We start from the raw sequence: 26,229 nt of genomic DNA on the forward strand, positions 1-26,229 counted from the left end.
ACGCGGTCGGCTCAGTAACGTGATCCGGTTTCCGACAGCCGGCTTCCGATCCAGCTACAGACCGCAACCCGGCTGTCCGGCTGGCGGGAGTAAGGTCTAGGGAACCGGCACGCGAAAAACGACTAAGGGAAAGAGTAAAAGCGAGTTGACTTGCAACTTTTCATAAAAGTGCCGGATTGCCGAATTCAGCTCGTTCGACTGAAATACTGTCGGCCTCACTCAGCGGCCCGCTCTTGATCCGGCGACGGATCGCAAGTCGGACGTACGACCGGCAAGAGCACAGCCAAAGAGTGGGGCGGATGGGAAAAAGCGAACGAGTCGAAAGAAAGCTACTCGGCACATAAGTGATTAACAAACACATTAAAGTGTGACATAACGAAAGGACGATAATATTCATACATATGCACCCGGCATCCCGGGGATTTAATAAATTGTCTTGGCAAAAGCAACAACAGAAACAGGTAAACTAAGCAGCGGCTGGAGAAGGACCAGCCGGAGGAGCGTCAGCGGAGCCGGCTGCTGGGTCGTCTTCGGGCGCGTCTTCCGCCTCCTCGTCTTCCATCTCGTACTCCTCATCAGATTGAGGGTTCGGGTCCGCGACGAAGACGCCCTTGTCGACGAAGTCGGCAATGGTGCTGGCTCGGGCAAGCCGGGCGGTCTTGTGTTCGGCTGGGAGCTTGTCCTCCACGCCGGCTCGCCGGTACTCGAGCTGCCCCAGGTCCACCTCGTTGTACCAGGAGAGGACAAAGGACAACGCCATGTCGGCACCGGCGCGCGTGGCAGACTCCTTCCAGTCAAGGAAGCGATCCGGCGCCCGCTCCATCAAGGAGGTGAGGCTGGAGATATCTTGCGGCACCGCCTCCGCGGGCCACAGCATCGGGACCAGCTCCTCAGCCGCCTTCCGGAGCTCCCAGACGAGTTTGGTGATGGGCTCGACGCGGGCAGCCATGGACGCCATATAGTCCTCCATGGTGAAGTACTCCGAGCTGCCCTCACCAGTCGCCCGCCTCCTGGACTCGCGCGCAACGCCAACGGCTACTAGCGCCGCATCCTGCGTTTCCGGGAAGGCCGCTGCAAGAAGAAGCAAGTCAGAAATCATCGAAGCCGAAATAAGCTGAAAAATGCAAATTTTCGAAGTCCTAAGACAAAAGGAAAAGCCTGGCGGCAGCCGGCAAGAACCGACTGCCCCCAGCCCAAAGATGGAGACAGCGAAGAAATCAGAGTTTCTGCCGCCGGCTGCCAACGAAAGTCGGCAGCCGACAGCCGAAAGCCGGAAAAGGGAAAGGAGCAAAGAAACGCACTCACCCGACAAGCCACGGTCAAGCGCGCCAATCTCATCCGTCCAGCGCTTGGCAGTGGCCGACAGCTCCGTGGACTTGGTGGTGACCTCCTCCTGAAGCGCAAGCCGCTGCTTCTCCACCTCGGTCAGCCGCCGGCTCAGATCCTCCACCTTCTCCTTCTCCGCCGTCCTAAGGGAGGCAAGCTCGGTGAGGTGGTTCTACTCAAGCAGGCGCAGCCGCACCAGCTCCCCCTCAGCCACCTTGAGCTTGGCGGCTGCAGATCGGCCCGCCTCCTCGCTCTCGGCGCACTGGGCGCGAGCAGCCCGGAGATCCGCCTCCAGCCGCGGGACCTTGGCGGCTTCAACTGCAAGGCAGCCGGAAAGAAACGTCAGCCAACGAAGACTAAAAAGAAAGAAGACATCGAGTCGGAAGAAGCAAGATCCTACCCTTGACGGCCTCCAGCTCGCGAGCCAAGTCGGCCCGGTCCAGCTTGGCCTTGTGGTAGTGGGTCACGGCGCGGTTGTACAGATTGGTGCGCCGATCCGCCACAGCCTAAGGAAAAAAGAAAAATCAGTATGCTAGGCGAAACCCGGACCGGCTCCAAGCAGCCGGCCCATGCCTCGGAGGGCTACCAGGATGATAACCAAATCGAAAAACAGGTGAAGCTTACCTTGTTGGCTTCCTCCACCTTGGCGACGTTGGCCGCGGCCTCGGCAGCCCTGGCCTTGAGGTTGGCCTGCAGGCTGGAGAAGAACATCTCCACCGATGCTTGGCCAGGGTTCCCCTCCCGGCTGGTCACCTCATAGGAGTCGGCGCGGAGCCACGCCTGCTCCATAGTGCCAGCCGAGCCAAGGCTGGAGTCGGAGGCGGACGGCACATGCAGAAGCAGAGCGCCCTTGGCCACGTGCAGGCCCTGCTGCGGCACCGATGGGGCTGCTGTCCTCACCAGCGCGCGCGAGTCGGCGCCCTCCGTGCGCGCCGGCTCATTCCTTGCCGGCTCCTGCCTGGCCGGCTCCTCCGTCGTCGGCTCCGGCGGTGGCGGCGCTCCGGGCGAAGCAGATGGCCCAGCCGGCGTAGCCGTCTCCGGCGCCTGAGGTGCCCCCTCCGGGATCTCATCCAGCACCACCACGCTTGGCCTGGCTCCGGCTCCGGTCGCGGGCGGTGCAGCCCTGCCGGCTCCGGCCCGGTCGAAAGGCGGCATGCCCCGGCCGGCCCCGGGCCGGCGGGGTCCGAAGACGAGTCCGGCGCGGGAACATGTCGTCCAGCGTCGGGCCGGCGCTGGCTCGCCCGCGTGCCGCGATCAGGCACTGAGGCCAGCGGCACGGCGAAGGAAGGCGCCCCCGCGGGAGGCGGAGTACCCGCAGGCGGCGGCGGCGTAGGTGCACGCGATGGAGGCTGCGGCGTCGGCTCCCTCCTTTGGCGCGGAGGCGGCGACATGACGCGCGGAGTCTGCCGGGAGCCACCGCCCTGGGCAAACTTGATGGGGGCCCTAGCCGGACAAACAAGGAGAAGATAAGCATAAAGAGTAAGGAAAGAAAAGGAATCAAACAAAAGAGAAAGAGAGCTCACCCGGCCTGCTCCGGAACCTTCTTCGGCTGCTGCCGTCGGAGTTTCTTCGCCTTCGCCTCCAAGGCGGCAGTAGAGCGGGGCTCGCTGGCCCGCTTCTTCCCCTTAGGCGCTGAAGTCGCCGTGGTGCTTGGCGGCCTCGCGCGCAGGGGCACGGCGGGGATCGGCCCCGTGGCAGACGTCGCCGGCTCCTCGTCCTCCTGCTGCTCCGGTGAAGGGGGCGGATTGTGCTCCCCCTGGCCGCCTAGATCAGGCGCCTGCAGCAGGTCGTCGTCGTCGGCCTGGTCGCCGGCTTGGTCAGCCGGATCGACGTGATCCGGCGTCCACCTCCTCGTCGTCGGGTCACCGTCCTCGACGTTCTGGCGGTCAAAGAGCTAGAAAAATAGAAAACATGAGCAAACAACAAGCCGGAAGTCGGCAGAAGCAAAAGGAAGTCGGCCTCGCAGCCGCGAGCCGGAAGCCGGCGAAAACACAAAGCTTACCAGCTCGGGTTGGTGGTCCCTGTCGTGGGGCGCCAGCCCGTAGTTCCATTCGTCTGGCATGTTCGCCTTGGTGATGTTATTCACCCGGTGGGCCACCTGGGCCTTGGAGAGCAGCGCCTTGGACGTCCGGTTCGGGTCGAACCGGCCGGACATGTGCCCGATTTTGTGGGTGCGCATTTGGAGCGGCAGCACCCGGCGCTCGGCGATGGTGCAGAGGAGGTCCTCGGCGGTCAGCCCGTTCGCGACGGCCGCCCCCAGGAAGTCCCAGAGCTGATTCACCTCAGCGTCCGGGTCCGTCGTGCGGGCATTGTAGCTCCAGTTGATCCGGCCGACTGGAGGAGCCGGATTGAACTCCGGCAGGTTGATCCGGTCGACGAGCTGGCCTTCGTTGCGCACGTAGAAGAATGACATCTGCCAGTTCTTCACCGAGTCAACGGTTGGAATTTTGGGGAAGGGCGTACCCGGCCGGGTGTAGATCGAGGCGGCGCCGCAGGCCCGCAGGCGGCCCTCAGTGGTTTGCGCCTTGAGGTAGAACAGCCGGCTCCAGAAATCAATATCCGGCCACAAGCCGGCGTAGGCCTCCATGAAGGCCACGTAGCAGCTGAGGAGGATGCAGGCGTTGGCCGGCAGGTGGTGCGGCTGCAGGCCAAAGTTGTCAAGGAACTGGCGGAAGAAGGTGGATGCCGGCAGGCCTAGCCCGTGATCGAGATGCGCGCCAAAGACGACGCGCTCGCCGGGCTGCGGCTCGGGCTCCGTCTCCTCGCCGGGCGCCCGCGTGACCACCGACGACGGGATCCGGCGGAGGCGCACCAGCCGCTCGATGTCGTCCTCCCGCATGTACGAGCCCCTCCACGATCCGCTGGCGGAGGCCATCGTCGAGGAAGAAGAAGAAGATGACCACGAAAGGCGGAAAGGCGAGGAAGAACCTTGCGACGGCGGTGGCGACGATGGCGGCGGAGGACGCTCCGTCGAAACGCGGGGCCCCGTGGCGCCGGCTCGTCGGAGTAGCGGCAGCGGATCAGTGGAGATTCGCTCGCCGGAGTTCGCCAGCGGGAGACGTTCGCCGGAGCAGCAACGGGCTCGAGCGCGAAGAAGAGAGCGAAAGGAGCGGAAGCGCGAGGAAGATGAAGTGAGGCAGTGGCCGCCTCGGTACCCTCCCCCGCGGCATTTATAGCCGACCGCGGCGGACGGTTAGCCTCCAAGTGGCGATCGTGGCCACGTCGCCCGGATCTTCTGCGCGTTAACTCCCCCACGACCGCTACCGTTACTGGAAACCGCCACACCACGTCGCCCACGACCACACCGGATCCGGAGGGGACATTGATGTGACCATACGAACCGGCGGCAGAGCCCAGGCGTCAGACCGGTCAAGTCGGGTGCAGGACCCGAGGCGGCGGAGACTCCGGCGCGCCGCAAGCTGGAGCCGGACAATAAGTCCAACTCGGACCAAAAGTCATCCAACAAGGCGGAGACACCACCAGAACTTGCGAGAAAACAAAAGCTGCATAAGTGTAAATAGCGGCCGGCTAGAAGCAGCCGGCAGGAACGAGCCGGATGAGGGCGCAGCCGGCTGAATGGAAATTCTCAGTCGGCCCCTCCAAGTGCCGTTAAGTATATTCGAGAAGCCAGGAAAACCTGCCTAGGTCCTTCTAAACGCAGGACCTTGCCAGCTTCGGGGGCTAATGTCGGGGGGAAGACCCCGGGTAGGGCAATGGACGCGGAGCAGCCGGCTGGCCACTGGCCGGCTCGCGGCAAAGGCCGGCTGAGGAGCAGCCGGCTGGCGCCGTGGCCGGCTGGTCCGGAAGCCGGCTGGCTCTAGGTCCTAGTCGGCCTGGTTACGGCCGCCAATGCTGTAGCTGGGCCGGCTTCTACAAGCCATATCCGACTGGGGGTTTGTACCTCAGACCGACTCGACGCTGGCGAGTCTTGCACTGGAAGGAACCGGGTTGGTGATCCGGGTTCCCAAAGTCCACGCTGACTTCATCTTCCGTAAAGCGCGGGGCACTGTGGAGCAATAGTGCCACGCGCCGGACAGGCCATCATGGTCTACGTCGAGCCGTACTGGCTACAGTGGCTGATGGCGACAGGGACACCTCCTCACCATGCCGCTGACCTTGGCAGCCGGATGGGACAGGCCATGAGGCCTCAACGGCTCCTGACGTCACTGCCTCGGGAAGGAGCGAAAGCCGGAGCCGGCCAAGCCGGCCAGTAAACTATAGGGTCTTATATGTAAAGTGCCGGTGCCTATATAAGCCGCACTACCCCCTCTCGTGCAGGGGATCGATCATTCTCACTTCATTCCACCCTTAGCGCTGCCCTGTGAGAGAGACCATCGTCTCCCTTAGCCTCCCAGGAGCAGCCGGACACAGCTCTAGGAGCGCCATTGTATTGTGTGATCATCATATACACTCATAGCAGGAGTAGAGGTGTTACCTCCATCGGAGGGCCTCGAACCTGGGTACGTCGCCGTGTCGCTCGTCCCCATACCCGCATCCGGATACCGCCGTGAGATCTCTCAGGAACCACCTTCGATTAGCCACCCTATGGCATATGCCGTGACGATACCACGACACACACTCATCGATGACTTGCGGGAAACCTTCGACAATCTGGATAGATACAAAATCAAGCTGAATCCGAAGAAATGTTTTTTCGGAGTGCCAGGAGGACAAGTACTCGGGTACTTCATATCAGCCAGAGGAATCGAAGCTAACCCCTTGAAGATCAAAGCTATTCTCGACATGGAGCCGCCAAAGAATCTGCACCAAGTGCAGCAGTTGGCAGGCCGATTAGCAGCGCTTAGCAGGTTCATCGCAAAGCTAGGGGAGAAAGCTTTGCCCTTCTACAACCTGATGAAAAAGTCAGAAAAGTTCGAGTGGACAAAGGAGGCACAGGACTCCTTCGACAACTTGAAGAAAATCCTATCGACCTCTCCGGTGCTCGTGACCCCGCGTGAAAAGGAGACACTGCTAATGTACATAGCCGCTACAGCTCAAGTCTTCAGCAGCGTTTTGGTTGTCGAACGAGAAGAAGCAGGGAGAGTTCATGGTGTGCAGAGGCCCGTTTACTACCTCAGCGAAGTACTTACTCCCGCAAGGCAGAGGTATCCCCATCACCAGAAGTTGGCATATGCAGTATGGATGTCGGCTCGCAAGCTGCGGCACTACTTCACGGAGCACCCGATCAAAGTTGTGAGCGAAGCACCCCTGAAGAGCATAATGACCAATCCGGAAGCCACAGGTCGAGTGTCTCAATGGGCCATCGAGTTAGCACCACATGACATAACTTACGTCAACCGAACGGCGGTAAAATCCCAAATCCTCCCAGATTTTGTGGCAGATTGGATCCAATCACAGACACCAGCAACACCCGACATGTCGGGGTCATGGGTGATGTACTTTGATGGGTCAAAACGGAGTACAGGCGCGGGGGCAGGAGTGGTGCTGATATCACCACAGGGGGATAAGATGAAGTATATACTACGCATGAATTTCTCCCTGCCGACGAACAACGAAGCAGAATACGAAGCGCTGCTACACGGAATGAAAATGGCGAAGGCGTGTGGTGCTACGCGCCTAGAAATCTACGGAGACTCAAACCTGGTGGTCCAGCAGTCGATGAACCTGTGTGATGATGTCAGTGACAACATGGTTGCTTATCGACAGCTGTATCAGAATATGGAGGCTAAATTCGAAGGATGAGAGCTTAAGCACATCGGCAGAGCCAGTAACGAGGAAGCCGACACTCTGTCAAACATCGGGTCCACATGCTCCCCTATTCCAGATGGAGTTTTTTACGAAGTAATCGCTCAAAGATCAATTAAAGAAAAGCCGTTTGCAAAACCATCGGCTGAAGAATTGGAGAAAAGCTCACTACAAAAACCTTCGACTGAAGAATCTCCAGGCCTTCCTGCCGAACAAGTTCTCCTCCTCGAGCCACTATGGACCGAACCATTCCTAGCGTACCTGTCGAAGCAAGAGCTGCCAGAAGACCCTGTGGAAGCTAAGCGAATCGTCAGACGATCAAAGGCTTTCACAGTGATAAATGGTGAGCTTTACAAGCGTAGCATCTCAGGGATCTTCCAAAGGTGCATCGCCATTGACGATGGAAAGGCACTGTTGCGCGAGATACATGAAGGGACCTGTGGGCATCATGCAGGGAGCAGAGCCCTTCTGGCAAAAGCCTTTAGGGCAGGATTTTATTGGCCAACGGCAGCGTCGGATGCTAGGGATCTATTCATGAAGTGCGATGCGTGCCAACGTTTCTCGTCGAAACCACACGCTCCTGCAACGGATTTAATGACAATACCTTTGGCATGGCCGTTCACTCAATGGGGACTCGATCAAGTTGGACCATTGCCAAGATCGTCACCCGGAGGACACACATACTTACTGGTTGCAGTCGACAAATTCACTAAGTGGATCGAGGCAGTACCAGTGCGAAACCAAAAGGCTGAAACGGCGGTTCAATTCTTCAAAGGAATAACCTGTCGATTCGGTATGCCCCACAGCATCGTCACAGACAACGGCTCCAACTTTGATTCCGAGGAGTTCAGGAAATTTTGTGATGATGGAGGAATCAAATTGAAATTTGCATCAGTCTCTCACCCCCAGACCAATGGCCAGGTGGAAAGGATCAATGGTTTAATAGGGGATGGTTTAAAGAAACGCCTTAAAGGCGCAGCCGGAGCCTGGGTTGAAGAGTTACCATCTGTGCTATGGAGTTTACGTACCACCCCCAACAGGTCGACTCAACACACTCCATTCTTCTTGGTATATGGAGCCGAAGCAGTCCTACCAGCCGACGTCCGATTTGAAGCGCCTCGGGTAACAGCGTACACAGAGTCTTCCTCCAATATCGCGCTACAAGATGCTGTCGATCTCCTTGATGAAGCACGAGATATCTCCTTGGCAAGAACAACGGTCTACCAACAAGCGCTGAGAAATTATCACAGCCAACGAATATATGCAGTCGAAATTTCAGTGTTGGAGATATGGTACTTCGGTTGAAGCAAAAAAGACCCTTGAAGCTAGAATCCCCATGGGAAGGACCATACATCATCACCGAAGTGATACCAGGAGGAGCTTATCGGCTCAAAAATCCAGCCTCAGGAAAAGATGTCGAAAATCTGTGGAACACCGCGCAATTGCGACGGTTTTATACATATGATACGATCGTTTTTTCATTTAACGGCCTACAAGGTTGCTTTACATTATGAATAAAGATCTAATCAGATTTCTGTTACCCTTTTTCTTGCTTCAGGCTTTGGCACCCGAACGTGACGTTCGGAACCTTTTCCATTGGCTCTAACTCCCATCGGGAGCATTGGCCCAGAAAAAACGTGTTTACACGATGACATTAATTAAATACTCTCAGCGAGAGCTAAGATTAATGACACACAAAAACAACCAATCCAAGCCTCGAAAAATACGCGAGTGCTGCAGTCGATGGTTACATTAAGATAAGGCTCAAATCGGTGCACCGTGTGACGAAGCCGAGCTTTTGCATGAATTACATATCGACTTCGCAATAACATTGCATAAAATACAACGAAGTCATCGAGTGAGCAGGTTGAACTGATCACTCAGCCGCACTCGACAGCAAAATATCAATCAAAATAACATAAGCGTGCAGCGTACACAGTGAACAATCTTATGCGAATACAAGGTTATTACATTTATAATCGGGATCCCCGGTCCCAGTGGGCCTTCAGCTCCTTTTCGAGGCATGATTCCATCCGATAAACAATGGTGTGAGCTGGACCTCTAGCAACGTCATAGTATTGGCATAAATCCCTTTCAGTGTTTGCCACGGCTCTTAAATCTAAAGATGGATGACATGCCAATATTGAAGCAAAGGCAAGCTCAGCACCAGCTAGAAGCTCTTTCCGCACTAGCAGCCGAATCCTCTCAGGAGACTTGAATCGGGTGAACAAGCCAGACAACATTTCGGGTGCCTGATCAAGAGGAAACAAAGTGTGCCAAACCATCGTAAGAAGGGCATAGTATTTATCAAAATAGTAATGTGCCTTCATCACCCGGTACTTAAACTTCGCCATGATGACGGCCTTCGGACGATGCAGCCATAAACCATGCGTTGGGTGCGCAACGTCGGTCATCGCCTCAACCTCTTCATGAATCCTCCTGTCCTCTTCAGCTGCATCCGAAGCTACGACTGGAAAAGGAACGAATGTTAGAACATTCAAGCTATACCCGGAATCAGAAGATAAGCTAAACACTCACAGCCTAGGCTTTCGGAAGCAACATGAAGACCATCGAGAGCGTATTGTTCGATGGCAGTCACTATTTCTCCCTTCTTCTTCACCAAGGCAGTCATTGCACGAAGGGAAGTAATGTCTTTATTTAGACTAGACACCTGGTCACGTAACTGACGAACAAGGCCTGACTCGTCATTTCCCGAAGAATTCGAAAAAAGCTCGGCACGGGAAGAAGATGAAGGAATCTGCAGTACGTCCTCAGTTCAGACCAAGCATTAATATAAAAACTCCCATCGGGAGTATTGAGTGCACATCATACAGGCAAAAGGATGTTTGGCAACAGAGCCGAATTTAAAAGAGTTACGATAATCTTATGTACAACAAATCAAATAACGGTTCAAGGATTCGCCGACGTTGAACCAGGGGCTGATTCAGGAACAGGCTCGGCTTACACTTCATCCACCAACTTCAGAAGCCGGTTGGCGCAAGTTATTGCCAATCTCTTGAAAGGCTCAAGGTTGACTAGATGATTTTCACCATCAACAGGCAGCGCCTTAGAGAACTCTTCCAATTCCGACCCCATCCCGTGGCCCATAAGCAACAGGAAAGTAAGAACCGCACCCATCAAGCGGCTGCGACGTTTCAGTACCTCTACAGGATCGGAAGGATCGACAAGGAAAGCTTCCGCCATCTCGTCGAGAGTCTTGTCCAGCTTCGCCTTTGGGAAGATCATCGAGTATATCTTCGACAGAGCCCCCTTGGACTTCTGCAGTAACCTGAGAATCTGGACATTTGACTCAGCAGCAAGTGACAAAGCGTCGGCTGTGGAATCCCCCCGAAGCTGATGGCGTCGGCTGATATTTAAATTGGCGGCCTCTGAAAAAGAGATGTATCAGTAATCAATGGAGAAAGCATCAAGAAAGGAGCGGAACACCATAAGGATTTTTACCCAGTAAATTCTTGATGGATTCACGGAGGACACCCTCCTTCTCGTCAATTGCAGCCGCCGCTGCACGCCTGGCATCTTGATCATCCTTCATCTGACGCTTCAGCCTCTTTACTTCCTCCTTCAACAAGGCGTTCTCACTCTTGGCATCGGCAGCGAGCCTGTTGGCTTCGACCGCCTGATCAGCCGAAGATTTGACGGCCTTCCGAAGTTGGGTGTTTTCGGCCTCTAGGCGAGTAAATTGTTCAGCAAAGTCTGCCACAGCATCGACTGTAGCGTAAATTGGCTGCAGCTAGGAAAAATCAAGGGGAGTCAGGTGATGGAAATTCAGCAAAGCCAGACAGATTAAGTACTTACGTGATCGCGGCCAGCCGGCGGGGTGGGAGCATCATCAGGAGGGATAACTCTCGATAATGGGACCTTCTCTACACCCGTTCGGGATGGAGGTGTCGACTTGGCAGGAGAAGGGTTTGATTCCTTAGCCGATGCTGCTCTCTTAGAAGCTAGTTTAGCCCTCTTTGCGAGAGGAACATCGTCATCATCATCGGTAGAGCTGTTTAAGTATAGTGTGCGGTTAGCATACAAGGTGACAAGAAATAAAAATAAAAAGAGTATAAATGCTCACAGGTCCAGATCATCTTCGTCCACGAAGAAGCATGTTGAACCCTTCTTAGCGGGAGGAGGCGAAGCAGCTTCGTCGGCATCATTATCTCCTCCTTTAGGACTTGATTCAGCCGAAGTGATAAGATCATCATGTACCTGCTTACAACGTCTGCTCTTGAGAAAGGCGTCATCCTCGGCAGCTTCCTCCTCTTGGACATCGCTGTCCTCAAGGGCGTGCTGAGCATCCTCGGTTCCCTCAGAATCGTCGTCGTCATCCTCTAATACCACGCCGCTCTCGGGTGAGGGAGGATAACATTGGGCGACAGCGGGAACCTGTGGAAGGATAGAAAACATGTAAGGCACAAACAGAAAGAAGAAGTAATGACAGTAAACGAAGAACGATAAGGTTACCTCGGACGGAAGATGCTTGAAATCATAAGGAGGGCGCGCTGATGTCAAAACAATGGTGTCCTTGGTGCTGAGGCATGTTAGGCGACGAACCTCGTTCTGGAGCTCATCTGCCGATAAGTCGGCAGAGTTGACCCTCGACTTGTCGTTTTTGCCAGTGTAAAGCCACAACTGGTGAGGGCGAGACATCAGCGGCTGTACTCGACGTTGTAGGAACACTGAAACAACTTCGGTGCCGCACATCGTCAGGCCTCCTGTATTCTTCAAGGTGACTATTTGCTCGAATAGCTCATCGGTTGTCGCCTTTTCTTCGGGAGAAAGGGCGTTGTTCCAAGACTTCTTCTTATGAGCTACCAAGACATCGTCAAAAAGAGGGAGATTTGAACGCCGCCCAGGAACAGCAGGGTCCCAAAGATAGAACCACTTGTTGCGCCAGCCCTGAACGGATTCCTTCATCGGATAGTCAAAGTAGTCGACCTCCTTCCTAACAACGAAGCCAATGCCATCGACAACGGGGGGGGGGGGGGGCGTTGCTATCGTTATGATGCTTCACATAGAAGATCTTCCTCCAAAGGCCCCAGTGAGGCTCGATGCCAAGGAAGGCTTCGCAGATGGTGATAAAAATGGAAAGGTGGAGGATGGAATTTGGGGTCAGCTGCCAGAGCTGAATCCCATAGAAGAAAAGGAGGGAGCGAAGGAACTCGTGCGCCGGAAGAGAGAGGCCACGGAACAGAAAAGTGACAAACATGACGGTGAAGCCCTTTGGGGGACTTGGGCGAGAAACCGAACCTGGGAGACGAATGTCATCCTCAGATGCGGAGATGAAGCCGAGGGCGCGAAGTTTGTTGATGTCGCGGTTGGTAATGGCAGAGGCGTTCCAGTCGCGGCTAACTTTGGCCGTCTCCGATGTGCTGCCACTCTTCTTTTTGCCCATGGTGAGCGAAGCTTCTGATGGACAGGCAGAGGAACAGGAGGCTTGAAGGAGAAGATGAGCAGTGAACGGGGTAAAAGTTAAAAAAGAAAGGAGGCCCCCTATTTATCCCATAAAGAATTTGAGCCCAGACGTGGCCATAACTCCACAAAGCATCGTGGGGGGAGGAGCAGATCTGACTGTACACGTGGTGCTTGGAGAAGGAGTGGAACCGGCGGCCCATTATTCCCACGTCGCGCGAAAATTGAGGAGACGCCTCGATCGCCGCGCGTGCACTAGTCAAGACCTAAAAACTGCCTGCGCAGAACTAGGGTGGGCCCGTCAGGTCAAGTCCTATCAATTGGCCCATAGCAGTTACACGTCAAGTCAAATCCCGTCAATCGGCCCACAACTATGACGTCATATAAAAAAACTAGAGGTACTCGAAGGAAACATGAAAAGTCATCGGATAAAGGACTTGAGTCTACGCACAGATTGCAAGCATCCGAACCTAGACTCGGGGGCTACTCCCAACGGGAGCGCTGACGTGCACCCGATAAAAGAAGACTCGACAGAATAAGCAGTCGAAAGAAGAAGGTTTGAGTATGTACCCAGACTCGATAATTACTCCCATCGGGAGGACGTGGTGCACACCCGTTAAAAGTTTTTTGCACTCCAGGATCATGCCCGGGGACTTGATTGTGTGTAGGGTAACGTTGTTTTTCCATCGGCAGTTAACAAACAAAAGTTGGGCATGTTATTCATTATCCTTTGCGTAAAGAAAATGTATCGGATGACCTATGAAGACTTGCGAAAAATTCGGTAGAGGAAAATATTCGAGTAGTACAACCTGAGTGTACGCACGGATTGCAAGCATCCGTACCTAGACTCGGGGGCTACTCCCATCGGGAGCGCTGACGTGCACCCGATAAAAGAAGATGAAGCAGAATCAAGATGAACAAGAACAATGAAGGAAAAGAATATCAGGAGAAGACATGCATTAGTCTCTATCCGAATTATCTTCGGCTAGACACTCGGGGGCTACTGACGTGGGCATTACCCTTCGAGTAACCAGCATTGCCCTATCCGGTATTGACTAATTGGAGGCCCATGAAGATACCTGAAGGCGAGATGGGCCACTAAGTCGGCGCACCAGAAGATTCCTTGACGGGCAAGACAAGGAAGCGAACAAACAAGGAAAGATTGGATCTAAACTACTGTAAATCTAGTCGTATTCGGTTAGACCTCTTGAGACCTGGCCTCCTATATAAAGGCCAGGAGAGGGGCTGCCGAGGGACACGAACAATCTTAGCAATCTTAGCCAGGAAAAGCTTAGAGCTAGGTAACCCTAGCAATAGCAATCTCGACTAGATCTCAGCCGAACTATTCGGCACCCCATTGTAACCCATTGTCATCATAATCAAAGAACAGACAGGCAGGACGTAAGGGTTTTACCTCATCGAGGGCCCGAACCTGGGTAAATTGCTCTCCCCGCTTGTCTGTGAACCGATGTCTCGTGTCAGCCTACAGGATTCCGTCAACCCTAAGCCCCTATCGGAGGGCATTGGCGAGGAGTACCCTCGACAAATGGAGATAGCAAACCGATGGGCAGATGGAGAAGATGTTGTTCACAACAAATGGCATAGGTCACCAGAGGAGGACCGCGGTCGAAATTATCAAAATAGGCGACGATTTCCTCGGCAGTACTCGAGCTATGACGCTCCTGGAAAAATTTCGGCTGGCTTTCGAGCAAGCGCTGGAGGAAACAATAGAGATGATTATCAGAGGAGCAACAAGCAGCGAAGCGACAATAGAGATGACTCTCAAAACAACAGGCAAAATACTGGGCCAAGGTTCCAGAGACCTTTCGTGTCCCCCGAGGAGATGTTGAACGGGCCGTGTCAGATGCATTTTTATCTCGACAACAACGGAAAGAGGCATTCAGGACACTTGCAAAAGGATTGCCGAAATTTCCAAGCAATGTTAAGGTGGGCAGGGCACGCTAATGCCCAGGCAGCACACAGAAATCCTCAAGGACCCAGGAGTGAGATCCACTTGCCACCTCCTCCCGCAATTACGGACGAAAATCGACACCAGCTCAGAATAGCGGCAGCACCTGCACCACCACCTTACGTTGATCCCAATTCCAACGGAGTGGTCTCGATGATTCAGAAAGGCAGGCCATCCAATAGAGCTCAGAAAGTAATCTCGCGACAGGTGTTCATGGCAGAAAAGATGCCTCCACCAACGGTTGAGTACCTTAACTGGTCAGGGCAAGACATTGGCTTCACAATAGCGGATCATCCACAGCAAGTTCCTTGACCAGGGCAGTCAGCACTTATCTTACCAAAGCGATGTCGCGAGATTCGACGTATCTCGAGTATTCATAGATGGAGGCAGCAGTCTAAACCTTATGTATGCAGATACACTAAGGAAAATGAACATATCTCTAGCAAAGCTGAAACCAACTGACACACGTTTCCATGGCATCACACCGGAGAAGCCAAGTTATCCGTTGGGGAAGATCAATCTCGACGTTCAGTTTGGGACCCGAGAAAACTACAGAATAGAGAGGCTGGAATTTGAAGTTGTGGATTTCCCATCACAATACCACGCTTTGTTGGGACGACTAGCATATGCCAGGTTTATGGCGGTACCACATTACACGTACCTGTTGTGGAGGATGCCTGGACCTAAGGGACCAATCACAGTCAAAGCAAGCTTTGCGTTAGCCGACAAGTGTGATAAGGATTTTCATCGACTATCAGAAACCTTCGGGATGCAAGCAGAGTACATGGCGTCAAGGCTCACGACTGATTATGATGTGCTGCCAGATGTAGGAAGGCCCAACAAAGAATCAACCTTTAACACTGAGAAAAATTCTAAGGAGGTGCAGATTCACCCGACAGATCCAAAAAAGACGACGTCCATCGCGACAGACATGGACCTCGCATAGGAAAGCGCGCTCGTCGAGTTCCTCCGTGAGCACTGGAAAATCTTCGCATGGTGCCCAGCTGACATGCCAGGAGTACCCAGGGAACTTGCCGAGCACCACCTAAAATTGCACTACAAGAAAAGTTCTGATAGACAACGTCCCAAAATCATCAACTAAGGGGCATTTTTCGTCGCCTATGGGCCTAACCCGACGATATGGGTTCTGTTGTCGAAACTGCGTCAGGGAAAGTCCTACGACGATTTTTTCGGTCCGTCGCGCTTGGGCGCCCTTCCGCCACGGAAAATTGGACCGTTGCCCAAGTGTTTCCGGGAGCCCGTTGACTGCTGACGTCATGCAAACTGACACGTGGCAGACGCCGTTAACTGGCAGTTAACGGCGTTAACCGGCTGAAACCCCGTGGTAGATGGTAGGCCCACACGAGGCCTGCCACGTCTTAAGCGGGCCGGCCCATTAAGTTTGCGGGCTGGGCCAGCTGACTTAGTTTGACTGGTCAACTATATAGCTAGGCTGGTCCATTAGTTACGTGGGCCGGGCCTAACCTCTAAGGTTGACTGGTCAAAACTTTAATGGGCCGGCCCACTAAGCATGTGGGCCGGGCCGAATGCACTCGTTTGACCGGTCAATAGGCAAAAGGGCCGGCCCACAAGACATGTGGGACCCACTTTCCTGGTATCGGGCCGGCCCATTTACAAAGTGGGGTCCACATTAAAGCAACTGGGCCGGCCCAAGAAGTTATTGGGCCGGCCCAATTAGCATGTGGGTCCCACTTTCCTGCTATCGGGCCGGCCCATTTAGTACGTGGGGTCCACATTTGATCAAATGGGCTGGCCCAACAAGCCGATGGCGGCCAAAAGCACCGGTGGGTCCCACTTTCTGTTAAAGGACGACCCATTTAGTATGTGGGGTCCACCATATAGCAAGTGGGCCGGCCCAACAAGATAGTGGGCCGGGCCAAAAACACAGGTGGGTCCCACTTTCCAGTTAAAGGGCTGGCCCATTTAGTATGTGGGGTCCACCATATATCAAGTGGGCCGGCCCAACAAGATAGTGGGCCGGGCCAAAACACTGGTGGGTCCCACTTTCCTGTTAAAGGGCTGGCCCATTTAGTATGTGGGGTCCAGCATATAGCAAATGGGCCGGCCCAACAAGATAGTGGGCCAGGCCAAAAGCACAGGTGGGCCCCACTTTCCTGTTAAAGGGCCGGCCCAATTAGTATGTGGGGACCACCATATAGCAAGTGGGCCGGCCCAACAAGATAGTGGGCCGGGCCAAAAACACAGGTGGGTCCCACTTTCCTCTTAAAGGGCCGGCCCATTTAGTATGTGGGGTCCACCACAAAAGCAATTGGGCTGGCCCAACTAATTAGTGGGCCGGCCCAGTAGTGGGTGGGGTCCACCTTAAAGCAAGTGGGCCAGCCCAATTAGAGTGTGGGGTCCACCGTAAATCAAATGGGCTGGCCCAATAAGTAAGTGGGCCAGCCCGTTTAGTTGCTGTTTATATGCCGGCATAATAGGCGCTTTAGGATTTTGCGGGCAGGCACATATGTGATTTCGCTTAATTGGGCCGTTTAAGGGATGGGAATTCGTGATTTAGATACTGAGAATATTTACGCAGCATTGATTTCTGTCGGATAGCCTCACTTACCACAAGCACCAAAGAAAAAATGCGCGAAAGAACTATAAAAACTAACTAAATATTACATCAGCTGCAAGGCATTGAAAAAATATTACAGAACCCAGAGAAATTGAATGGTAATTAAACCTAGCAATACAATGAAGCGATCCGGCAATCTTTTAAGTTGTCCATGCAGCACCTATATCTGAAACAAAGACATTACAAGTTAAGACAGCAACAATGGAAAGGCAAAGACACTACAATACTGTTTGCCAAAGAATTTGGAACTCATCATTTCGTCGTTATAACAAGATCATTGTAATGCGCACAATAAGCAAACAAAGAGTGCATGCCGCATACCAACAGCCAATATAACAGAGCATGTTAGAATGAAACAGCAGACATACTACTGTCGAGTTCCATGCAAACCAACATGTTCAGGGAGTACAAAATTGGCATGAACAACATAGTAGCAGGCTATAAATTTTGTAACAACGACTGAGCAAGATGAAGTTATGATGGCTACATCTACAGAGCAGGGAATGTAAACAAAAAATAGAAGTTACGATGGCAAAAGCTAAAGAGGAGGGAATGTGAACCAACATGTGCCAAGTGCAATTACTTCATTTTGGCCGTGAACTAAATAATACTCCTGAACTTATAGTGAAGGGGATGCAAATCAAGATGTTTCGGGATATAAACTTGTAATGAGCAACACATAGAGGATAGTTAATGCTGGAGCTTAGGATGGACCAGATACAGAATATAGTGGGATCACCTGTGAACTTGTATAAGAGGGAATGCAAACCAATATGTTCAGCTTTCCATATGTGAGCGTCATGCCAAGTCAGAGAAACAAGTCAATAATGCAGCTTTTGAAGAACAAGATGGCACGCAAAATTATTATCTAGTAGTATGACAAGTATATTTGTACTACGGGCTAGATAAGCGAGTGATAGCATGCCAAACTAAGTCCTTACTTTGTTAGCTTACAATGAACTAGATACAAAACAATGGCATCACCTGTAGTACAGGGAATGCAAGCCAACATGTTCATGGAGTAAAAAATTGGCACAAACAACATAGTAGCAGGCCATAATTTTTGTAACAACGGCTGAGCAAGATAAATTTATGATGGCTAGATCTACAGAGCAGGGAATGTAAACCAAATATAGAAGTTACGATGCCAAAAGCTATAGAGCAGGGAATGCGAACCAACATGTGCAATTACTTAAAATTGGCCATGAACTAAATAATAGCAGGATGTTACTATAATACCTATAATTTTTGTAACAACGACTGAGCAAGATAGAAGTTATGATGGCTACATCTACAGAGCAGGGAATGCAAACCAAAATGTTCAATCGCTTAAAGTTAGCAATGAAGTAGAAAATAGCAAGGTGTTACGGTCATAGCTAGGAATGAACTAAAAGAGCTTCAGACAAACAAGCATCTGAACCCAGAACATGGCGCTAAAACAAGGGACTTACATTAGGAGAAGCACTATGTGGGAGTCACAGCAGATCTTCCTGGGGTTGATAGATCCGGTGATGAAGTACGCTACATGTGCTACTTGGGGTTGGAGAGACGGCCATTACACTTCATGGTTACTCATCTCATCTGCAAAAACGTAACGGCGCGTCGTTAGCACAAACAGGTTCCCCCAAGATTAAACAAGAACTTGCAGGCAAGCAATAGAAAAGCAACAGTAGAAGAGTTTAGATCATGCACGGCGCCGGTGAAGCAGATCCGGTTAATGCACAGTGGTGTCAGTGAGCTAGATCCGATGCGGTGGACGACGGATCCGGCGAAGCGGCTCCGGTGGGGTGGACGATACCGCAGCTGAAACGACTGCGGTAGACTGCTGGATGAGTATATGGTTTCGAGGTTCGGCGGGGATGATCCGGTCCGGTTGATGACGGCGTCGATGAAGCGGCTCCGGCAGACAGCCGGATGACGAGGATCGCGAGGCCTCGGGTAGGCCAGGGAAGTCCGGCGGGGATGTTCCGGTGCGGTGGCCGTGGAGGTGGGAGAGAGAGGGACTTGGGAAGTTCCGGTGGGTGGTCTCAGAGGAGAGAGTGAGGGAAATGAATTTTTTTCGGGGGGTTTCCGGAGCTAGGGAGGTGGTGATCGAAAAAAAATGACGGGTAGACCCCCCACCAACCGACTTATACATAGACATTGTTGTCATCTTTACGAGGGTAGAATGGGAAGTTAGAAGCGTGTGAAATATTTGTATTTTTCGGGCGGGAAGTTTTGCCGCTGGAATGAGATTTCGAATTTGGCCACAGTCCAAGTACTATGTAATACAAAAATATGAGACCATACTAGTACGGCCAAATGTCACATCAATTCATCATCACGTTGAAAATCGGTTACCACGATCATAATTATTGGCCGTTGGCACATCAGTTCTCCAACGCTTGATCCAACGGTCAAAGTTCCTTTTTTTTAAGAGAACGGTCAAAATTCATTGGATTCGCTCGGGAACTGCGCGCGCCAAAACGAGTCTGACGAAGATGTTTCTAGAGTTCTCACGGACGCGCCTTGGCGATACATTGAATGCAAATCTTGCAAGGTCAAAAAAAAATGCAAATCTTGCAGGATCGTATGTGGCTGCTATGAGCTGAAGTACTCCATGAAACCATGAACATACATGTAGATGGGAATCCCATGTAGACGATCTGAAGAACGACCCGCTGCATCTTTCACAAATCCATCTACATGACATGATAAACTTTAATTAAGAAGCAGTCACGTAACAATTATTGCCCAAAATCTAACGGGTTCGACAATAAGCTGGTAATTCTCTATTATATATAAACACCAAAAAAATATAGCAAGTAAGAAAGGAGTGTCAATGCCACCAGGACTTACAAAAAAAAGGGAATTAGCACTTCGTAATCTCTTTGTTTTTACACATACCTTCTGCTCAGGAATCCAGGGCCTAGGGTCACATCAAGTCATAATCAGAAACCAAAGTCGGTTCCCATGTTCTCCAATTCAAAACGCGTACAAAATATTTCAGTGTGTGAAATAATTGTATTCGATAGGCAGGAGGTATATGCTACAGTGTTGAGATTTTGAATTAGACGGTTGTTAAGCTATTGATTATATGGAGTCGAAATTTGGTAGCATACATAAGTATCTTTGTTCACAACTCGCCTGTACAGAAGCAGGAACAGCTGTTGTGTTGCAGCACAACACAAAGGAGAAGCATTGTTCCGTTCATTGCACTCAATACAGCGATGAATGAACCAGACCAGTTGACAAGCTTCTAGACCTGGGCTATATGTAGAAAGCTGGAAATCAATGGATCACAGAAAATCATCAGTGTCAAGCTTTAATGCACTAGCCAACGCGACCAAAAGTCCGAACTTGAGACTATGGGCTCTGATACCATGTCAAGCTTCATCCACGAGCCAACGGAACCACAAGTCAGAACTGATGGAAAGGGCTAGGCAATCCACTTATAATATTAACAATCAGCCGGGGTCCGGTTCAAAAAAAAAATCCACATCACAACCAGGACCCGACCACCAAGATCATAGCAATTGCAGATAAATGCACCTACGAAATATGCTCAGACTAAGGAACCATTTTACAAGACGAAGGTAATAACCTGTCACTGTCCCCGTTCATCTCCAATTATCTAGCAGATACTCTTCTTACTACTTACTAGCATTCCTAACATGCTCCAGTAGGGCCTCCTTCTGTGCTGCTATCGTTCTAAAATTGTCGACTTCTAGTCTTAGCGCAGCTGATGCAGCTCGTTCTACTTGGAGTTGCTCCTCTAGAACTTGAGCATGCAAATACTTTGACTTGGACATGGACTTGCACTTCAGCAGTCCAGCATTCCGTAAGAAAGTGTTTTTGGCAATGCCTTTATTTTTATTGCCATAGAAAATGCCTTCACACATTCTTCATCGGTTTTTTCCAGACCGTTTTTACCGGGTTTTGCCATCTCTAATTTCATATCTTCTTGCAAAAAATTCAGTTCGTACACATGTGTAAACATGATAGTTACTACAGAGAAACTTGCTGATAGTAGATTTATCATGTGTATGACCTACTTTTATTCCTACAGTTTGGCATGTCTGATTCACATCACATGAATTTTAATAAACATATATAATATCATATTGACATGTACTTTACTACTCCTACAAGTTGGGATGTGAGTCGTCACAAAATTTCAATCTTTTAGAAGACTTACAAGAACACTCTGTGCGACTTCTCCAATCACTTCAAGTTTGTTCTTCTGGCATGCTTCAAAAATCTCTGGCAGAGTCATCTCTTTGTTTGGTTCCCTTTTACTTGCATTATGTAACATCTGCATTTTAGTACTACCATTTATAAATCGAATAACGTGGGTGAAATGGAGGATCATAATATAAGCTGCACACTGGTGTATATACTCTGCATGATCTTTTACTAAAATATTTCTAAATAGCAGTATAAAACAACATGTCCTTACTTTTTGCCGAATGTGCACTATAAGGTTACGAGATCCCGTACGGCTAGGTAAAAGTAGTTTACCGCGGTTTTTCTGATTCTGTTTAGCCAAATTCTGCAAAAAGGAGACTAGTGAGACACTGCTATAAATAAGAATCCAAGATGTGATCTGGTCTCAGTCTTACAAATCATACCATATTCTTTGGATCAGACCAGTGCTTCACAAGATCTCCCCACTGTTTGTCAGTCATTTGCTTAAAAGGAGATATAGTTGGAACACTCCCAGTAATCTTTCCAGTGAAGTATTTCTTCTTTAGCCTCTTTGCGATCTTGGCGTGAACAGTCTGAGAATAGACTGTTGAGAACATGCTTTACTTCCTCTTGGTCCTCATCGAACTCGAACCTTAACTGTTCACAACAATATAAACCGTTGGTGCGATATACATAGAGCCAACAACATGCTAGAAGGAACGGGACGTGCCAATGTGGTGTACTAGTATGAGTAACCTGTGCACTAATTTTTCAAAATGCGTAGAGGTGTCTACATGCTCTTTCCATGTTGGGAAGATAGGAATTTCATTCCTGACGAAAATTCCTACATCCGATGCTAATTTACAAGATTATTCTGGGTCCAGTGGCCTTCTGCCACCTACGATAGATGAAAGGCGAAATCTTGATTCCATCCCAGCAAGCTTAGCTACGAACATTTTCCCTCTTTGTTGGGCCCCTCGTTTTTCTTGATCGTGGTGCAACTACAAAGTTAAGCATTACATCAAGCTATCAAGGTAGATATATATATTTATATTTTTATATATATATATATTTATTTATTTATCTATAAAGTATAACTTTATAACGGAGAATGAAACTATAAGCATTGGAAAATGTACCTTCTTCGGTGTGGGGCTCATCCTCAGGGGAGTTGTCTATGGCAGGACTAATATGGGTCAGTGGGAGATCATCAACAGTTTGTTGATGTTGTGCTAGCAGTGTTTGGCCAGTTGTGGTTGTGTCAGCTGGGACTGGTACAGTGTGTCCTTGGGCAGTATTTCCTACCACAGCTACTGCTGATCCCAATTGTGGCTGAGAAGTTGCCGTGGAAACTGGTTCTGCTGCCAATTGTTGTTGAGAAGTTGTTGTGGAAACCGGTTCTGCTGCCAATTGTGGCTGAGAAGTTCTTTGTTGAAACTGGTTCTGCTGCCAATTGTGGCTGAGAAGTTCTTTGTGAAACGGATTCTGCTGCCGATTGTCGCTGGTTGACTGGATTGGTAACAGGTGGCTGATTCAACCGCTTGGGGTGTTCACCACGTTTTTTTATTTCAGTACTCTTAGCATTTTCGTTATTTTCTTCAACTAGTGCCATGAATCGCTGAGACTGTCTAGTAGCAGAAGCAGGTTTCTTTTTTGGTTGCAGCTGTTCTATCACCGATTCAGGTGCATATTGAATGGTCTTCCTCTCAGTGGTGGTTCCTGCGAAATTCTTACTTGAAGCTGCAGATTCCTAGCACACATAAACGATATTTCAGTCTACAGAAGTCCCATATATGATGATATGCAAATGGGATAGAATGAAGAATAGTAAAGGATGACGTGCATGCTGAAACATATATATGATGCATTAAGGAGACCTAGAGGTGGCATGTGAACATGTTTGGTGGGATTCAGGATACAAGTATACAACACATGGAAGTTGCAACAGATATCTCAAAGTAAAAACACAGAAATCACCTGGTGGGGTTGAGGAGAATGGTCAGGCAAGGCATCTTCCTGAGTCAGCTCTCCAAGAGGCTCAGCAGGATCAAATTGTGAATCATAACATTGTTCTTTATCTTTGGGGAGGGGAAAGGGTTCTTCTCCGATTTTGTTCAGGTTTGCACTAGAGGCAATAGCGTTACAAATGCTTGTGCCCACACAGCTTGCATATCTTCTACATATATTCCATATCCGTTTCTCTTTTAATTCATTCTTCTGTATTGCAATAATATCTAGCATGCATTACAAAAAAAATGCTAATGAGATGGCGGTGCAAGTAAGCAAAAAAATACTTTTCGAAATCACATGCATAACGAATGCGGCCATATCAACCTTCTTGGAAGTGGGCGCGTGTACGCTTTGGTTTCCTGCCGTGGACCATGGAGGCGCCCATCTCTCCAGTCCGGTGGACGGAAGGAGTAGGGGATTAAGATACGAGAACCCGGCGATGGTGGTATCGGCGACACGGCGGCGGTGGAAGTCGGCTACGGAGGAGCTCGTATGGTACAGTGGTCGTCGGTGGGGGTGGGGGAGGTGGAAGCTACTCCGGCTTGCTAAAAAGCAAGGGAGACGGTGGAACGTCGTTGGTCACTACGGTGGCCGATGAGAAGGCAATAGTGCTGGTGTGGGTGTGGGACAGTGGGCCGGCGCCGGCGTGTGAGATGATCCGGTGGGACATGCAGGGTGGAAGCGTGAGAGAGAGATGCGGGGTTCGGCGCCGCCGGTGATAGGTCTGAATTGAGCGGTCCGGGGGGATAAGATCGACACTGTACTTATTTCACATCGCTTTGAATTTTGGAAGCGGGAGGGGGGGATTTCGGCGGGAATTTTGGGGCAGAGTTGAAATTATTACTGGTTGGTGGAAAACTGTGGAACCCTAGCCTACGAAATCCCAGTGCGAAGGCGAGGGTCCTTTTGGTGTGGCTTTTTGGCTTTTGGATTTTGGAAGCCAAAAGAATATAATATTTGTTTTTGGCTTCCAAAATCCAAAAGCCAAAAAGGCAAAAAAAAGCCACAACAAAAGGGCCCTGAGTATGTTCGGGGTCAAGGGGATATGCTTGTTGGTTCTTGGGTGCATATGATCTCTTTATTTCGAAATTCATCTTCTATACATTTTGAAATGTCAAAAAAGAATAAAACGAAAAATGCATGTGTACTTCTTCGCTTGCTTTATACACATAAAATATTTCAATTGAAAATCGAATAGTAATTTGGGCTATGTAAAAAAGAGTTACTCCGTAAAAAAAATGTGCTAACCATAAGGCTTTTTATGAGACATGTTTTCTCTCTTTTTTTACATCGACCATGGAAAAAACTTGTTTTTTTACATCAACCATGAAAAATACTTTTTTTTACATCGACCATGAAAAATACTAGGAATTTGCTAAGAGCATCCACAACGTGTAGCCAAAAGTGGTTCCATATTTGATTTTTGGCTTTTGGAACTAGTTCCATACATTGTAGTGGTAGTTCCAAAACCAGAAAAACAAGGAACCGGAGCAAGTAGGTGCTCCGATGCCAAATTTCACTTTTGGCATTTGGAACTAGTTCCCTACATTGTGAGAGTAGTTCCATATTGGCTTTATGTGTTGTTTTAGCTTGATGGCGGGTCCCACGTTATAAATATTTGGAACCACTACATTGTGGAGCTATTGCTATATTTCACACCAAAGCCAAATTCACCATCGTATCAGATTTGGCAATAGCAACACTGTGGATGCCCTAAAGTTATATTTTCCATCTTGTACACAATTAAAAATATCTTTAAAACAAACAAATCTCTAATGTCTAGGTGTACCATCTCTACTAGTACTAGTATGTACTAGTAAATTACACGTGCCTTGCACGTGAGAGCTCTTTTTTTAGTGAAACAACTTCGACGCAGGATTTTGTGAAGCTTTTTAACTTAATTGGTTAAACATGCGAAGCATGTGCCATTTACTTGTACAACTTTATCGGAAAAAAATTACTTGTACAAGCTAGTTCCCCTAAGTACTACCAGCGCATAAGTAAACAAAAGAACCAGGGACATCATCAACTGAAAACAACAATCTATTCATATAGCGGCTCTTGCATCACCCTTTGAAAATCATCTACCTGCAAAGATGAGTGCAGAGTTTCTGCTCGTGCTTTCACCTGTTCCAAGATCGTCCAGTTGATCTCATGGACATCTGCATCAGCCAAAGCGGTAACCAAGTTGCCAGCCACTAGCTTCTGCAGATCAGCAACAGCATGTAGGCCATCTTGAATTGTAGAATTCCATCCTCGGTTCATTTCTTTGTTCCGCCAAGTGGCCACATCCAAGTCCTTTTGAAGACGCCTAATCTTAGCTTCCCCATTGCCACATCCTTCTGTTTTGTTCCTACAAACGTTTGCATCACTGGAACTCTGGACATCTGTGTGCTACAATGCTGCTTGGCAGGGACATGAGCAGTCACTTGCTTCTGCGATTTGCCATGCATAAAATCAATCAGCAGATTAAAAGGAAATATGTTGGTTGATTCATGTCACCACTTTGAGCAACCCATGAGTTTCTAAACCTTAAATGGAGTCTAAAACATTGCAATAAAAGGGTGGGTGCATCATTTGGATGCAGAGGCCGGGGCGACCCTATTTTCAAGAAAAAATTAGGAAATCTGAAATCTATATCTATATCTCTACCATCTATACCACTCCACTCCAGTTGACAGTTTGATCTCTTTCAGTACATTAGATTATGTCATGTTTAAAACACTATTATAAAATTACCTCCTTAATGTTGAGCTCAGGAGGATCCAGATGTGCTGATCCTAGGAGGCCCCTCAAATGATTGCTTGCTAGAACAATAGGACCAAATCCCGCCTCCTTTCTACCAATGTCTGCATCACTGGCGCGCTCACTGTCTTTGTTAGGAACATGAGCAGTGGCTAGCTGCTGCAAATCAAAGTTCATCAAATCAATCAGCAAACAACACATATGAAATTTGAGCAGTGCGGCTAAATACCTTCTTCAGCAGCTGCCCCACGGAATCGTCCTTTTGGCGGCACATCACACGGGTGAA

This window comes from Lolium perenne, chromosome 6, assembly GCF_019359855.2.
Source record: "Lolium perenne isolate Kyuss_39 chromosome 6, Kyuss_2.0, whole genome shotgun sequence".
In the NCBI taxonomy this organism is placed as follows: Eukaryota; Viridiplantae; Streptophyta; class Magnoliopsida; order Poales; family Poaceae; genus Lolium; species Lolium perenne.